Genomic DNA, 16,903 nt, shown 5'->3' with positions numbered 1-16,903 from the left:
CTTAAAAAAAAAAAAAGAATAGAAGCAAGAATAGGACAGATACTGGAAGCTATTAAATGCTAGAATAAGACATTTAAAATTTATCCTGGATTGGATAAATTGGATTGGAAAGTAACTGAAGAGATTTGAGCAGAAAATGATACTTACAACAAAATGGTTTTGGAAAATTAATATTCTCAACTAAAGTGTTCAGTGTATTGAAAGGAAAGAAAGGGGAAGAACTAGTTCTAAAATGCCCAAGAGAGAGGTGATAAGAGTACATACTGCAGTAGTAAGGGATATGAAGAGGTGGACTTGAGTTTGCAAAGGCAGGATTGATAGAGTATGGTAACTGACAAAGAGAGAGAACAATTAAGAATAACTGGAGATTTAAAAACTGAGTACCAAGAAAATGATGGTGCGTTTGATGAATGTGGGGGAGTTGAAAAAAGTTAGCTTTGGGGGGGAATAGATGAGCTCTCCCCCAGATATGATGAATTTGAGACATCATTTGGAAATGTCCAAAAGGAAATATTAAGTTGGAGCTGTGACAGGTGGTGATGGCTAGAGATGTGGATTTAGGAATTCTGTGGAGTATTGAATGTTCATAAATATCATAAATAACAGACAGCCCAAGATTATGGCTTAGGTTGCAAATACATTTTATAGAGTAGGAAAGGATACAGCTTACAAAGATAGCAGAAGAGCGATTCCAGAGGTGGAAGGAAACAGGGCCGACAGCATATAATCAAGAAGACCAAGGAAAAGAAAGTCTCAATCTTGAGAAGTTCATTTACACAGCCAAATGTTAGAAAGCAGTAAAGGAAGATTAAAACTGAGAAAATTAATAGTTTTTGGATGGTGACATGAGTTCTTTGGAAGGTCCGATTTTGTGGTTGTTGTAGAGGTGGGCACCATATTACAGGAGTTAAGGAATGAGAGATGGTGATTCAAGGGACATAATGAATAAAGGTTCATCTTGTAAGATATTTGCCAGTTAAAGGGAGGGAAAAAAATATGAAAACTCAAGAAATAGCCAGGATTAAGGAAGACTTTTTTAAAAGGATATGATAAAGAATTTATGTTCTGTGTTAGACTGTAGATAGTACTTCATTTGCTTAGAATAAAGCTTGAGTTTTTCAAATTGCTCATAGTACCTTTTTCCTCTGAATTCCAAGCAAGAAGCTTACTAGAAAAAGGGAAGAAGAAAATACAGATAGGTAAAAAATTGATAAAGGATTCAACATTAGTGATCAACAGGTGATTAAAATGGACCTAATATCTTCCATGTAGCTGGGGCCCCTTTCTGTTCATGCAGAAACTATATGTGTTTATAGCTGGGACAGACATTTAGGTTAGGAGAAGACATCTCTAAAATACTGGGGAGGTGTTTTGTTTTGTTTCTGAGAGTTCTCTAAGTCCCCAGTCAACCCTCCAGTTAAAAAATCCTTTGGTGGCCTACAGATTTTCCAGCTTGACAGCCATCCTGTTTTCCACTTCCTTAACCACCATTCTAGTTTAGGCCCCAGTTACTTCTCACTCTGGCTACTGTAATAGCCTGTCTCCTGTCTCTCTCCACTCCAGCTATCATACCCACTGCTACCTTAATTTTCCTAAAGAACAGTTCTGATCCGATCTGTGCCTTGCTTAAAAGCCTTCAACAGATTCCTTTTGTGAACTTAATTAGGTACATGCTCTTCACCCTAGCTTTTCAAAGCCAGCCACAATGTACTTTTGGTTTATCTTTTCTGTCTTAATTTCCACGTTTCCTTATATTCAAACTGATTTACAGGTGTGAAAAAGAGGGAGTCACTTGGTCCTTCTATCTGGAGTGGCCAGGTAAAATTTCCCTGTGAAAACAGTAGGAGATTCACAAAGGAAGGTGGAAGAAAGTATGGGGGTCATATTTCACATCCTGTCAAATATAATCTTGCTGTCTGAATCTTTCCCCCAAAGATTTTTGTAATTTTTATATGGCATTTATCAAATTCTGTATTCTTTTAGAGTAATTTGTGTGCTTCTCCTATCTCTACCCTATTGGAGTGAGAGCATCTTGAAAACAAAAACTTTATGGTCCTTATTTTTTATATCCTCCAGCATCTATACCATACCTTGCACTGACAGCATTCAATACATTAAAAAAAATCCCTGATTATATTGAAAAGATGTTATGGACTCTTAAATAATTCTGCTTTTGCCCACGACCTCTCAACATGTCCTTACCCTTTCCAATGAAGATGCAAATGTTTTTTTTTTTAAGATTTTATTTATTCATGAGAGAGAGAGAGAGAGGCAGAGACACAGGCAGAGGAAGAAGCAGGCTCAATGCAGGGAGCCCAACGTGGGACTCAATCCCGGGACTCCAGGATCACACCCTGGGCTGAAGGCAGTGCTAAACCCCTGAGCCACCTGGGCTGCCCAAATGTTTTTATTTTTAAATGTAGCAACTGCATGTGCTTTACACAGCTATAATGACATTATATGTTGGATTATGAGTAAGTGGAAGACAAGAACTTTTTATTGTTTAACCTAATGTGTATGTGATGCTAAAAGATTTGTGTACATAAGTTCTTCATAAATGTTTATAATAATATTAATGATAAAATCCATTTGCAGAAGGTTATTTTATAAATCAAGGGTTCTTTGTTTTTTAATTGCAGTGTAATTAACATATTACCTTATATTAGTTTCAGGTATACAACATGATTCGATATTTGTATACATTGTGAAATGAACACCCCATAAGGCTAGTTAACATCTATCACCACATATAGTTACATAATTTCTTTTTGTTTTGTTTTGTTTTAAGATTTTATTTATTCATGAGAGACACAGAGAGAAAGAGACAGAGACATAGGCAGAGGGAGAAGCAGGCTCCCCCCAGGGAGCCCAATGTGGGACTCCATCCCTGAACTCCAGGATCAGGCCCTGAGCCGAAAGCAGAGCTTAACTGCTGAGCCATCCAGGCATCCCAATTTCTTTTTCTTGTGATAAGAATTTTTAGGTTCTGCTCTTTTAGCAACTTCCAAATATGCAATACGGTATTATTAGCTATAGTTACCAAGCTGTATATTACATTCCCATGACTTATTTATTTTATAACTAGAAGGTTGTATCTTTTCATTATTTTTACCCATTTCACACACACACCCACCTCTGCCAACCACCTATCTGTTCTCTGTATCTATGACCTTTTATTTGTTTGTTTGTTTTAGGTTCTGCATGTAAATGAGATCATATTATATTTGTCTCTGACTTATTTCACTTAGCATAATACCTTCAAGGTCCATCTATGCTATTGCAAATGGCAAGATTTCAATTTTTTTAATGGTTGAATAATGTTCCATTGTGTATATATATCATATTATCTATTCATTTAGGTTGTTTCCATATATTGGCTATTATAAGTAATGCTGTGATGAACATAGGGGTGTATATCTTTTTAAATTATTGTTTTCATTTTCTTTAGATAGCCAGACATGGAATTACTGAATCATATTGTATTTCTATTTTTATTTTTTTGAGGAAACTCCATACCGTTTTCTACAGTGGCTGTAACAATTTTGTACCTACCAACAGTGCATAAGGATTCCTTTTTCTCCACACCCTTGCCAACACTTGTTTTTTTTCTTTTTTGTCTTTTTGATATTAGCCATTCTAACAAGTGTGAAGTAATATCTCATTGTGGTTTTGATTTGTATGTCCCTGATCAGTGATGTTGAGCACCTTTTCATGTACTGTAGGCCATCTGTGTGTCTAGTGTTCTTACACTAGGATGGAACTGTATATAAAGTTATTAAAATGTCTATTTTTCCATTAAGGGGAGCATGTGATATAATGAGCACTGCATATTATATAAGACTGATGAATCACTGACCTCTGCTTCTGAAACTAATATTTTAGTCTATGTTAATTAATAGAATTTAAATTTTTAAAAATGTCCATTTTTTTCCCCTGGGGAGAGAGCCTATAAACTTCAACAGATATTCACAGGGGTCTGTTATCCAGAAAAAAGTAAGAACCGTTCTTATGAAACCATACATTTGTTGAAACATTTTTACCTTGTCCCCATTCCTTTCTTGCAAAGGAATTTCTTAAAGTATCAGTAGATGTTCCACAGACAGTAGAACTAGTACAGATAAAATCATTTAGAATAATTCCTGATGCTGCTTCTAAACCTCTACTTTGTCCACATTTACGCTTAGAGTATTGCCTTTGGCCAGATTGGAGAACTGAATAATGTAAACCCAGATGGGGTGTGTAAGGACAATATCGTCTATCATGTACATCTCCCTCTCCCCTCCTTTTACTATTAGGAGGCCTCTGGTGTCATCAGTACCCTGATGCTCACTATCAAAATTCCCAAGTGACCCTTGTTTGTTTCTCTGGCTGATCCCACGGTTTTGGTTAGGAGTTTAAGAGGAATAAGACCTCTTTTAACAGGGCCAGTCTCAGACATGAGATCCATTAGTTTTTCCTAGTGAACTTTAGGAAAAAGGAGTGGGAAGTGAATGTTTTGCTTATTATTTAAAGCCTGGGATTTCTGGGTGACTTAGTCAGTAAAGTATCCAACTCTTGATCTCAGGGTTCTGGGATGGAGCCTCCCTGTCAGTCTCTGAGCAAAGTGGGGGGGTCTACTTGAGATTCTCTCTCTCTCCCTCTGTAATCTCTCTCAAAATAAATAAAACTTAAAAAAAAAAAGCCTGCTTCTTGGTTAATTTTCTGCAAAATCTGTCTCTTGCTGATTATTAATGATTTTTCTACATTTTCCTCCTTTCTCTGTTATTCACTTTGGGATTCACTGCCCCCCTCCCCCACCATGACTTAATTTAGTTAATGTTCTAATTAGTGCAACTTCTACTCCAGCAGATTTCCTGGGCTTTCACATCAGTGCTTTTCCATATGATGAACTCCATTAACAAGTCTCTAAACATTCACAAAAAAGGAAGCAGTCATTTAATGCAATGGGCTCTACCTCATTTGCCCCCATCTTCTGATCCAACTTTCTTGGCTATCTTAGAGCTTCCTCAGCACATAATTCCATCATCAGAGAATTAGGGCTGAGCTGTGGCATCAAAGATGATGGCCTAACAGACTCATTTCTGAGTAAGTACTGTCCATTTCATCACTATAATTACAAATATATTTTTGTACCCAAGGAAGACACCATCCCTTGGAATGGCTTTTTTTAAGTGCCATTTTTTTCAGTAGTGATGTAGGTTTGTCCTGATGCACTTATCCTCTAATTTCCAAGGCTTCTCCAGATATGATTAGGAATATAGTACAATCTGGGCTATGGAATAAAAAAAACTGAATGAACCACAACAGATTAATAGATCTGACATTCTAGACAATGGTTCGCAACTTTTGCTGTAGCAATGAGGAAGTTTTAAAAAAAAAATGACACTTGGGTCTCATCCTCAGAGATTCTGATTTAGTTGATTAGGTGTACCACATAGGCAGTAAGGAATATAGCAGCTCAAGGTTGAGGGAGAACCTTCTAAAGTAATCGACAGGACCAACACAACAGCTTCAATCAAAGGAGCTGAAACAGTGCTACCTTTCATGATGTCATAATACTGTCATATGACAGTAGAGGGCAGAGTTGACTTAAACTTATATAGAGATAAACTGTTTTAGGAAATAGCAAGTAGTTAATGTAATCTTAACTCTGTACTTTGTGGTCGTTCCTTGCCACAAAAGTTTCATTTACTGCTAAGGTCGAATTACTTTTTGAATTTGGGAATTTATTAGGAGGCCCCTTAGTGATCAATAGGGTCATTGCGTAATTTTCACATTTTTAAAAGTCCTAGGGAATTAATGATTCTGCCAGGACGACAGGTGTAAACCAGGATTGCCTGAGGTAAACTGGAACATATGGTCACCCTATGACCACCATGTCTTTTGTGGAATCCAGGAGAAGAGCTAGAATCTGTAACATGGCTTTGCTAATTAATCTAACCAGTAGTAACTATGTACTTCTGCTCATTATGCTTCAGTATTATTTTTATGTATGCCCATCTGTCATTGTTCAGCATTTTACCAGGCACCTTGAGCAATAGAAAAGACACTGAAGACATGCTTATCAGGCGTTATTCAATCTAGTTGGGAAGAAAAGATTAATATACGAAGTTGTTCTGGTAAATAAGATGCAAGAACCTCCTCAAAATCCTCTCAGGAAGCAGAATATGAGAAAAAAATTAGTAAAAAATACTATTTCTAATTACACATAAGCTGTCTTTTACTTAAAGTGATTCCACTTCAGTTTCCCACCGTGGTCCTTAAACACCACCAGCACTTCCAGCAGGCAAAGACCAATTGACTTCTTGAGCTGCTGTGGGTCAGAACTAGAGAAATTCTCTTTTCTGTAAATATAGTTCCCTTCCCAGGTGCCTAGCTCCCGGATAGTTAACCCATATTGACCCCCAATTGAAAATTAAGAATTTTAATTTTAGCATGACAAGAAAATAATATAGAACTAGTAATTTCAGTTGTCAACACAAGGCTCCCTCAGGAAGAGCACAGGGCCAGCTTAGCTTGCTTGGACTCACATCCCACAGTGAGATCTCTGCTGCTGTTGCAGCTACACACCACACTTTTTGAATGACAATAGCTACAATTTGGCCTATATTTAATTTATAATCTCCTGCAACATTTTGTTTTCCTACCAATTTCAACTGTTATTTGCCATTCTGTACTTAGAAAACTTAATTCTTCCTCCTTTGCTGAATTATATATGATTCCCTATTTGGTTTGATTTAATCTATTTTCAAATACTTAATTCTACATGTTTTCAAATTTGAGTAATAAGTGATAATTATCAAGATTGATTAGGCAACATGAGGAAACTCACATAATTAAAGCATGGTAGTAAAGAACACAAAGTTATGGAATCAATCATGTCCCTAAGATGGTTAGCTTTGGATTGAATCCAATGGCCAGTCTGATGGCTTGACAAATCTTCACACTGGCATGGGATAAACTGGTGAGGGAGCAAGCATGGGTCAGGCAAATCCATCTCCCAACACTGGTGATAACGGAGATAACTAAGAAAAATAGATCAGCTGAGCCCAATTGTGCAACAAGAAGAGTTCTTTACTTTCAGGGAAAATATTTCATTATCTGAATGTTGATTACTCTTAATCTCACCATATAGAAATAACATTTTATGAGTGTTCTTTCTGATATAAAATACTTTATTTCTTAGTCAAATAGAAATGCTTTGATGTCTACTTTAAAAAAGAATTCAGCAGTATGTCATGACATCTTTCCTCATGAATAAATATAAAACCACATCATCACTTAACTGACTACATAGAATTTATATGTAGTGTGTGTGTATATATATATATATATATATATACACACCATACCTGGTTTAACCAATTCCATTTTGATGGACATTGATTTCTAATTTTTCATTTTAATGAACATTATTATAATGAACATCTAGAGTGTTCTTACTATAAGTGTAAAATAGAGCTAGAGCTGAAAGAGTCCTTAGAGACTAGCTAGTTCAGTGATATCGTTTTACAGAAGAAAAAAATGAGGCATACATAAGGGGGAGTAGAATCCAGGTCTATTGACTATGTCTGCTGATTTTTCCGGTCCACCCTACTAACTTCTTTTAAAAAAATTGCTGAGTATTTAAATACTACAAAGTGGCACTGGCTTTTTCTTACTCCAGTAGCCAAAAGGCTGTACCTTAAAAGTTAACTCTTCCCAGGGTCATTTGCATTTTAACATTTGTTGTTAGTTATGAAATAAGTTTGAGGATTCCTATATAATCTCTGGAATGAGGACATTCCATATGTTTCAAGTACCTGAAATCATAAGGGACAAGCTCCTACTTATGAATTTCTGGTAGTATTTGGTAGAAGTAAGGAGTGGGGGTTGAGAAAGGTTTAGCAGGAGTTGAGGTCAGATATAGGAAACCTTTGAAATCTTTCCAAAGAGGGCCTATGCTTTCACTTCTTTCAGTTTCTGGAAGAGTATATGGATCATTATGTGCATTTTGATGATTCAGATGATGATAGAATAGGATAAGCAACATAGAGTTGCAGCTTGCACATGCTCAGCATAATTTAGGGCTAAATCCTTGGCTTGATTATTGACTTAAAATATTAGTCTATACTATGGATAATCTATTAAATATCATGGGAATGTGTTAATTCAAAAACCATGAGATAGTGCTTCCTGGATAAATAACTCTTTAACAAGCAAAGGATTTGGAGTTCTATGTGATTTTTTGGAAAATTACTTGAACTCTGAGTTTCTTGGTTTCTTTATCTAGCAATAAGGATAATGATAGCAATTTACTTCATGAAATTGAATAAAAATGATTATATGGCATTTGGTAAAAAGAAAATGATAAGTAATCCTTTAAAAATAGAATTTGCCTTACACAAAGGAAAATGAGGAAAAATGTTTTTGATAAGGAGTAGTTATTCTACAAAATAAATCACGTTTGAGTTGAATCATAGTTTCTTATAGGCTTTAAAGCATTGAAGAAATATCCAAACAGAAGTTAAGCAGCTGCAGAAATATTCCACAGAATAGAAAATGAGATGAATTTGCAGAGGTAATGAAGTCTTTTATTGCAATATCTTTCCAAACTTTATTGAAATTTTCCCAAAGGTCTTGGTTAACATTATGAAAAAAATATTTTGAATGTAGAAACTGCTCACTAATAAAAGCAATTAAGACCATTTATGTTGGCAGTAATTATCACATAAACAAAAAATTGTTTAATTGGTTGAATTGTAACTCTTGCTGTCATTCTTTATTAACAAACTCAATTTTTAAATTATACTTTCTCCCTTGATTTGAGTTCCTGGCTTGATAAATATCTATAAAGGAAGAGAACAAAGTTTCAGGTTTATGCATTCTCAATTATCCACATATAGATTATATGCTTTGTAGAGTACTCAAGATAAGAATGCTAATGTCAAAAAAATATCAACTAACTGCGATGCTTTTTGATCCACCTTCCAATGCTCTTAATCCTGTGCGCTTAAGACTTTGGCATATTGGAACATGGCCTCGTTCTAAGGATGAGGTTTGCAAATGTTACTGACAGGTAGGGCAAACAGAGACAAAATTCCATGCCCTCTAATTGAATTTAAAATTAAAAAACAAAACAAAACTGTGCTGAACAATCACCATTGTATTTGCTGTGCCTCATTGTGAACGAGACATTGGAAGATGGCAGGCCCTTTCCCCTGTAGGTGAACTTGGTGGTAGGTATGAACATAAAACCTATTTAATTGGCTCCATTTCTCACCCATAGACAGTAAGTTAGGTATGAATGTGCCAAGGCGGCTGAGGATCTGGTGAAATTCAGGCACAAATGTTGCCAGTTATTTCTCAGGGAATGTGAATTTATTTAAATAATCTTACCCAAACATAAATAGGAAAGTAGTTCTCCTGGGAAAAAAAAAATCACAAGTATATACTTTTAAGCCAAATAGAATGACTAAATTACCTCCTTCTTTGACTGATCTCCACAATTGCAGCTCTCTTTAGGTTCCATGATTGATTAGTCATTAATTCATTTATTTACTCATCAGACATTTAGGAGGCACATCTTGTAGCCAGAAACTGTGCTAGATGCTGTTGAACTTAAAACTATATCCTGAAAGCAATGGGGAGCCACTGGATGATTTAAAGTAGTGGAGTGACATGATGAGATTTCCTTTTTAGAAAGTGTACTTTGGCTACTACATGGAAGAAGAATTGAAGGAGAATGAAACTAGAGAATGAGAGAACAGTTAGGAGGCTTATAGAAGCAGTTCATGTGAGAAAAGATGGGGGCTGTTAAGGCTCAATTATGTGCCCCCCAAATTCATATGTTGATATCCTAACCCCCAGTACCTCTGAAAGTGACCATATTTGGAGATAGGGCCTTTAAAGAGGCAATGAAGGTAAACTGAGGTTATATGAGTGGGCCTAATCCAATATGATAGTGCTCTTACAGAAGAGTTGATTAGAGGGCATGTGGGAGGCTCAGTTGGTTAAGGTCATGATCTTGGGGTCCTAGGATCTAGCCCCGCATGGGGCTCCTTGCTCAACGGGGACTCTGCTTCTTCCTCTGCTTGCTTCACCCCCTGCTTGTGCTCTCTCTCTTTCTCTCTCAAACAAATAAATAAAATCTTTAAAAACAAGAAGAAGAGGAGATTACGACATAGGCATGGAGGAAAGACCATACAAAGACAGGGAGAAGATGGCCATTTACAAGTCAAAGAGAGAAGCTTCAGAAGAAACAACCCTGCCAACACCTTGATCCCAGACTTCTAGCCTACACAATTGTGAGAACATAAATTTCTGTTGTTTAAGCCACGCAGCCTGTGGTAATTGTTACGGAAACCCTAGCAGACTCATACAGCCCAAACAGTGCAACTGTAGAACGCTAAGCACCTCCAGGCACACCCCAATATACGTCTGCAATTTTACCTATAAAAGCTGGCATCCCTTAGGAAACAGACAATCTAATCCTAAAAAGGGAGGAAAAAGCTCAGGAACAACTTTTCGTTAGAAGGATAGATGCTCATTTATTACAAAGCCTGACTAGTGCTTCCGTGGACTAGTGGATGACAGTATGTAAGCCTTGTTCTTCTGCTCCTTTCCATTATTGGTGGAGGGAAATTTGAAATTGGTGTCACCTGCTCCTTCAGAGGATGGTCAGTTTGGTATTTGCACACCTGCTTTGTCTTTGGGATTTGTAAACAGCATAGTTCCCCCAGATATTTCCTGAAACAGAATGGAAATTTTAGCTTAATTTCATGAAATACATCTCTTGGTGAAAGGATAAAGAAAGGAACAAATGTTTTTTGAGCTCTAGCCACTATTTTGAAGTTTTCTGTACATTCTCTCGATTCCTCCATTGCTAGCAGGGATTTGAATGAGTGAAACATCAGGTAGGTTCAGGTCTATTTGGCTTGGCTTTTCCTTCTGTAAGTAGCTTTCTGATATATAATCATTTCTCAAACAAAGTAGTTTTAAATTTCAAACAACTTCGATTCTATGATTCAGTAAAAATAGTCTTAATTCAAGGCACAGCAAGTTAGTTTATCATAGTTTTTGGTTTTGATTTAATTTTATTCAAATCATTGGGTTTTATAAATCATAAACTTTAAGCTGCTCATAAAACTGTATTTAAAAGCCTTCATTCTGCCCTAAACTTAAGATTTTATAACCTGAAAATTCATATTTTCCTCAATTCTTAGAAATTTTATTCTACTTTCTCATTATCTCAACTCCCTCTTCTCTTTCCTTGTATGACTTCTATTAGACAGAGATTAGACTTTGAGGATCTTGCTTCCATGGCTTTCAACTATTCTTATAAACTCCATCTCTTTGTTTTTTCCACTGTGTTTGGGGGGAATTTCTTTTTTTTTTTTTTTTAAGATTTTATTTATTTATTCATGAGAGACACACAGAGAGAGAGAGAGAGGCAGAGACACGGGCAGAGGGAGAAGCAGGCTCCATGCAGGGAGCCCAATGCAGGACTTGATCCCAGGACTCCAGGATCACGCCCTGGGCCGAAGGCAGGCACTAAACCGCTGGGCCACCCCAGGATTCCCCCCAGCCCCGCCTTTTTAAAGATTTTATATTTCTGTTCCCACTAATCTGTCTTTCCACTTGGTGAGTTCTGCTTATTAGCTTATAAATTTTCAATTTCAGAAACCACTTTTTAAATGTCTTTGTTTTCTTATTGCTTGTCATGGATCCAATATCCTTTTAAATCTTGCTGAATAAAATTTAAGTTCATTTTAAATTCATTTAAATTTATCTGTTTGGGGGGGGATCCCTGGGTGGCTCAGCGGTTCGGCGCCTGCCTTTGGCCCAGGGCGTGATCCTGGAGTGCCAGGATCGAGTCCCGGGATCGAGTCCCGCGTCGGGCTCCTGGCATGGAGCCTGGTTCTGTCTCTGCCTCTCTCTCTCTATCATGAATGGATAAATAAAATCTTTAAAAAAAATTATCTGTTCCATTTTATTAACTTAGTTTCCTCTGATATTACTTCTGTTAGTTGAGTCTAGTGCTTCTCTTTCATGGTATTGGTTCCCCTACCCTGACAAAATCTTTGGTGGTTTCAGTTGTTTGATGATCATTCATTCATTTAAAAAGATTTTATTTATTTATTCACGAGAGACACACAGAGTCAGAGACATAGGCAGAGGGAGAAACAGGCTCCCTAGGGGAAGAGCCTGATGCAGGACTTGATCCCAGGATCTCAAGATCACGATCTGAGCCAAAGGCAGACACTCAACCATTGAGGCACCCTGCTTGATGATCTTTTAGTTGAGAATTCATTTGCCTGCCTATTCTGTTTACCACACTCTCTCTTCAGGGATTGTGAAGGAAGGGCACACATACTATCAGGAGAGAGTGAAGGTTCCTTGTCATTTCTGGGGGTAAGTAAATACCTGCGTTCTGCCCCTGGCTCCAGGATCTCCACTCGCTTCTTTATCCGACAGGCAAACATATGATACTTAATGCCAGCAGGGAGAGGAGGTTCCTTAATGAATTATTCTTTCCTATGGGCCCCCACCTTCTCTTGTATCCTTTGACTCTTGCTTAGAACTTCCCTAAGCTATTCCTTCTCCTGAGCCTGTTTTGACTTTCTCTCATTGTATTTCTCTATAGATCAGATCCTGTCTCTCTTTTCTATATTTCAGGATTTCCTAAAAATGCTTGGAAAATTGATCAGCCTTTGTCTTATTTCCCTGCGCTGTTAAATTCTTATTCTAAGACGTATCTTTTTCTGAGATTTGGGATGGAAGAAAGGTAAATGTATGTGATGGATCCATCTTGATCTAATCTCTATTATTTTATTATCTCTACTGATTACCAAATAATACAAGCTCAATGTGAAAAACTCTGAGACTACAGAGATAAAAAGTGAAAGTTCCCTGTGTCAGGTTCCTCTAACATCCCAATTTACATCCCCTTGGCCTTACGTATTGGTATTAGCTAGAGCTGGATAGGCTATTCTGTGAGTGCTTACTCTCACTTTCTGGTTTACTGGCTGACAGGAGATAGTCTCAAAAGCACACCTTCCCTTCTGATCCCAGAACTGCAGATTACCTATTGGGAGCTTGCTGGTTAGCTTGGAAGTGTGAAGTGTCAACATGGATGGGATAAAGAAGGTGCAGCCCCTGGACCAAAGAGAATGAGGACCAATCTCCCACCCTTTAGACCATTCAGGAGGCATTACATACTCTCAGGAGGCATTACATACTCTTCTCAGAAAATCCCTGCAGAGTTAATCCCTGTTGCTCACAACGACCTTGATTATGAACCCATATATTCAGCTTTTCCTTCTTATCTCTCCCTAATTTCTCATTCCCACACTCTAGGGTTTGCTATTCCCCCCCCCCTTCTGTGACAATGCCCTTCCCCTCTGTGCTCCTAAACTTCCTCTCTCCCTCAATTCTGATTTATCATTTCACTGTAACTCTATTAGCTGTAAAGCATTTGAGGATGCTGTCAGGATAACAGGCTCTGTAGCAAATGAGGTTGTATTGAATTATTTAGCTTTCAGCTAAAGTGGAGATAACTAAAGCAGCTGAGCTGGTTTGTAAAATCCTAGGGTAATCTGTCCACTGATTTGGTACTTATATCATATTAATTTTTCTTGTGGTTGAAAATTATAAATTCTAAGGCTACAAAGAAATATGTGTTCAACTTTTCAGTTCAGTACCACAGACCTATAGCTAAGAAATAATCTGTTTCACTAGTATACAATTATGTAGCTGCAGAGCCGCAATCCCCAGGAATCATGAATTTATTTAATAAGTTTATTCACAGAAGGCCTTTAAGAAACATAAATAATTTCTCACCATTTTTTCCTTTCAAAAATAGATCAAGGATTTCTACTTGAGATATATCATACTCTCAGCTTTTGAAGCTGGCCTGTTTTTCTTGAGTTTCCCTTGCCAGAATTTGGTTCTTAAATAATTTTTTAAATGAAAAAGATCTTTCTGTTTCTAACTCAGTAATAAACAAATGGATTTTTAAATGTTGTCAGAAGGAGGGGTGCATCACTGCTAATCTAATGGATGACCACGAGTATTCTGGTATCATCTTTCCTATATTACTAGTGACTCTTGAGAAGTTGAGGTTAATAAGAGCCCAGACATCAGAGGGGTGGGGTGGAGAGTTCCATGGCTATGTAATATCTGTGGAGTTTGCTCCACTTAGCACATCTGTGTCTAAAATGCCCACTCTTGAGAAGTGTGGCTGCAGCAGGAAGTGAGATATCTTTGCATCTGTTCAATATATAAACTAAGCATGCACATCTGGCGATTAAACACCCTTTTCCTGGTGAATCCTGGAAAACAGCATAATTATACTCCCAAGCAAATAACTCAGGAGTAAGACTTCCGTTGTTAAGAACACCAGGCAGTGTCAAAGTTACAACTCTTTTCTACATCTTTGTGCTTTTAATCTCCATTGCCATCCATAATACCTGAGATCACCTGGGCTGATACCTGTCTCACCCGGGTGAGACATTGTCCTGGAAACAACCGATGGAGAAAGAGGAAAGCTACAATGAGGCGTACCACTAAGTGTTGTTGAGCAATAACCTTGTATCTTAAGAAAGTCAAGAAAATGGACAGACCAGCAAGCTGCCCATTTTCTTCTGCGAATCTCTCTCCGGGGGTACCGGGAGATGCCTTGTCTTTCCTCTTTGGCACCACTGATTCTAGTGTTTTCTCTGGCCTACCGCATCCCACCCCATCCCATCTTGCAGTGAGGAAGCCCCTACTCGCCTGGAGCCTGGAAAGCGGCCGGACAGGAGGTGCCGGTGGGCTGGTGTGGCAGTTTGCCTGTTGCTTACGGTCCCTGGGATATGCGAGCTGCTGAGTGAGACTGTGGGCTGCGCCCCTTCAGCATCGCCGGGTCCTCGCAGATTTGCAGACAGAAACAGAGACACTGAGCCCGTGGGCTGGGGGCGGGGGCTCCCAGCGTCTGTTCACTCCGCCTGCCAAGTGAAGTCCGCCCCGGAGCGTGCTAACACCCAGCCCTGGGGGAACGATCTCCCCCCCCAAACCCGCCGCAGCGGGGGCGCATGGCCCGGGCGCGCGCCTCGCCCACCGTACGGTCTAAGCGTGTGTTTTGATATATTTTAAAAAGCGGACAGTACACAGTGGGGTCGCTGAGCGGGAAAGGCCAGAGGGCTCATTTGTGTAGCCGGGCTCGCCGCCCCGGGCGCACGAATTAGGCCTGAGCTGCGGAGTCCAACCCCTTTCCCGCCGCAGGGAGCTCGCGGTAGCGCGCGGTTAGGGGAGGTGAACCACGATGGGGGCGCTGCGGGCGGCTCGGGCTTCTGGCGTCCCGGGCCCAGGCTGCCAGCCAGGAGGCGGAGGCCGGCCGCGGGAACCGGGCGGAGGCCCGGCAGGTGCCCCCCGGCGCGGAGGCTGATTGGCAGGTGCGGGAGTGGGTGGGGAGGCGGGGGCTGGGCCTGGCGCTGCGGGAGGCTGCGGCCCCGCCTCCCCGCCCCCGCCGCGGGACTATCTGGTCCCGGCAGCAGCGATGTCCCCCGGCAGGAATGTCCCTCCTCAGATAATGTTATTTATATCTCTGGGCGGGTCCGCGGCTCGGCAGCACCAGGCGCCCGGCGGCCGCTGTGCCAGGAGCCCCGCGCTGCCCTCTTCCCCCCGCGCCGCCGCCGCCACCGCCCCCGGGCTCGGGGTGGCCGCCGCTCCAGCCCCAGCGCAGGTGAGTCCCGGGAGGGCCCAGCGGCCGGCGGGGGCGGGAGCGGGTGCGGGAGCGGGTGCGGGTGCGCGAGGCTGGGGCGCGCGGCGCGAGTGCAGAGGAGGCGCTGGGCCCAGGGGGCGCGTGACGCGAGTGGCCCGGGGGCGGGTGGGGGGGCTCAGCCCTGGGCGCGGGGCGCGGGAGGCCCTGGCGGCTGCGGCGGCGAGCAACCCGGGGCGCGGGAATCCGCGTGGGCTTCGGGGGCACTTGGCGAGCGGGGCGCTTTGCTTTGGAGAGCCGGATCCCGGAGCGTCGCCCCGGGGCTCTGGGAGGGCGCGGGGGGGGGGGGGGCGGTGCGTGTTCAAGTCCCGGGCCACCTCCTCCAGGACGCCGGCGTGGGGGCAAAGGGGAGTCTGCCCGGTTCTAGCCTGTCGGACCGTCGCGCTGCGCTCTCTGCCTCCCGCTGCCGGGCTCCTCAGATTCTCTTCTGGGGGAACTTGCCCGCGCTCCCCGGGTAGCCCAGCGCCCAGGCAGGGAGGACAGGACGGGTCAGCGGAGGGGGCCTGCTCGCCGCGGAAACAGGGGCCGGGGCAGACCCTAGGAGAAGAGCTCAGGATGCCCGAGGCTTGCTCCGAGGTCCTCCTTCCCTCCCGTCCCGAAGAGTTCTCCAAGCTGCTGCGGTCCGCTCTACTCTCACCTGCCTCACCAGCTCCTCTTTCCCCAACAACTTGGCCCTGAGAAATTGCAGAAAGTGGGAGAAATAACAGGAGCTTTAAAACCATCCCTAACTCCCACTAACTCGCCCAGACTTCCTGAGGACGGGGAAGCCGCTGTGGGCTTGAGTCCTGTTTCCGTGACAACGAGCCCCAGGTAGGGCCTTGATTTATAGACTATTAATATCCAAACCACTGTTTTCAGTGAACAATTAGAGGCGCCAGGAGTTGATAATAATGGGCTAAACTGGCTGAAGGGAAATGAAACTCCATTTTTTTTTTCGAAAAAAATGTTGGATGCATCAGGAAAGGGGGGTTGGGGGGGTGACAGTATTTTTGTACCCGTAACTCCTGTGAAGAGCCTAGGCTGTCACCTCCAGGTGAGAGGTAGCAATGCAAAATTCATAGACTTGAGGTAGTCCTAGTCTATACCTCACTGTCTAGGGAAAATGATTCAGGTGGTTCCTGACTGAGAGGAGTCTGCAAATCAAAATTTTTATTTTGATTTCTC

General features: G+C 41.1%; 1 protein-coding gene across 3 annotated transcripts in view; it reads left to right on the top strand.

The window, feature by feature from the left end:
* The window catches only part of SPTB (spectrin beta, erythrocytic), a 146,621-nt gene that overhangs the window by 8,487 nt on the left and 121,231 nt on the right, over positions 1–16,903 (top strand). For 2 of the 3 annotated variants that reach the window (XM_077909611.1, XM_077909613.1), the window contains exon 1: positions 15,506–15,703. The exons of the other annotated variant lie outside the window; for it this stretch is intronic. The gene's annotated coding sequence lies outside the window, so the exon portion shown is untranslated. Of the gene's footprint in view, positions 1–15,505; positions 15,704–16,903 lie in introns of those variants that run through there. 3 annotated transcript variants of the gene reach the window in all.

This window comes from Canis aureus, chromosome 9, assembly GCF_053574225.1.
Source record: "Canis aureus isolate CA01 chromosome 9, VMU_Caureus_v.1.0, whole genome shotgun sequence".
NCBI lineage: Eukaryota > Metazoa > Chordata > Mammalia > Carnivora > Canidae > Canis > Canis aureus.
The sequence above is the reverse complement of the archived record's forward strand: the minus strand, read 5'-3'. Positions and strand labels throughout refer to the sequence as shown.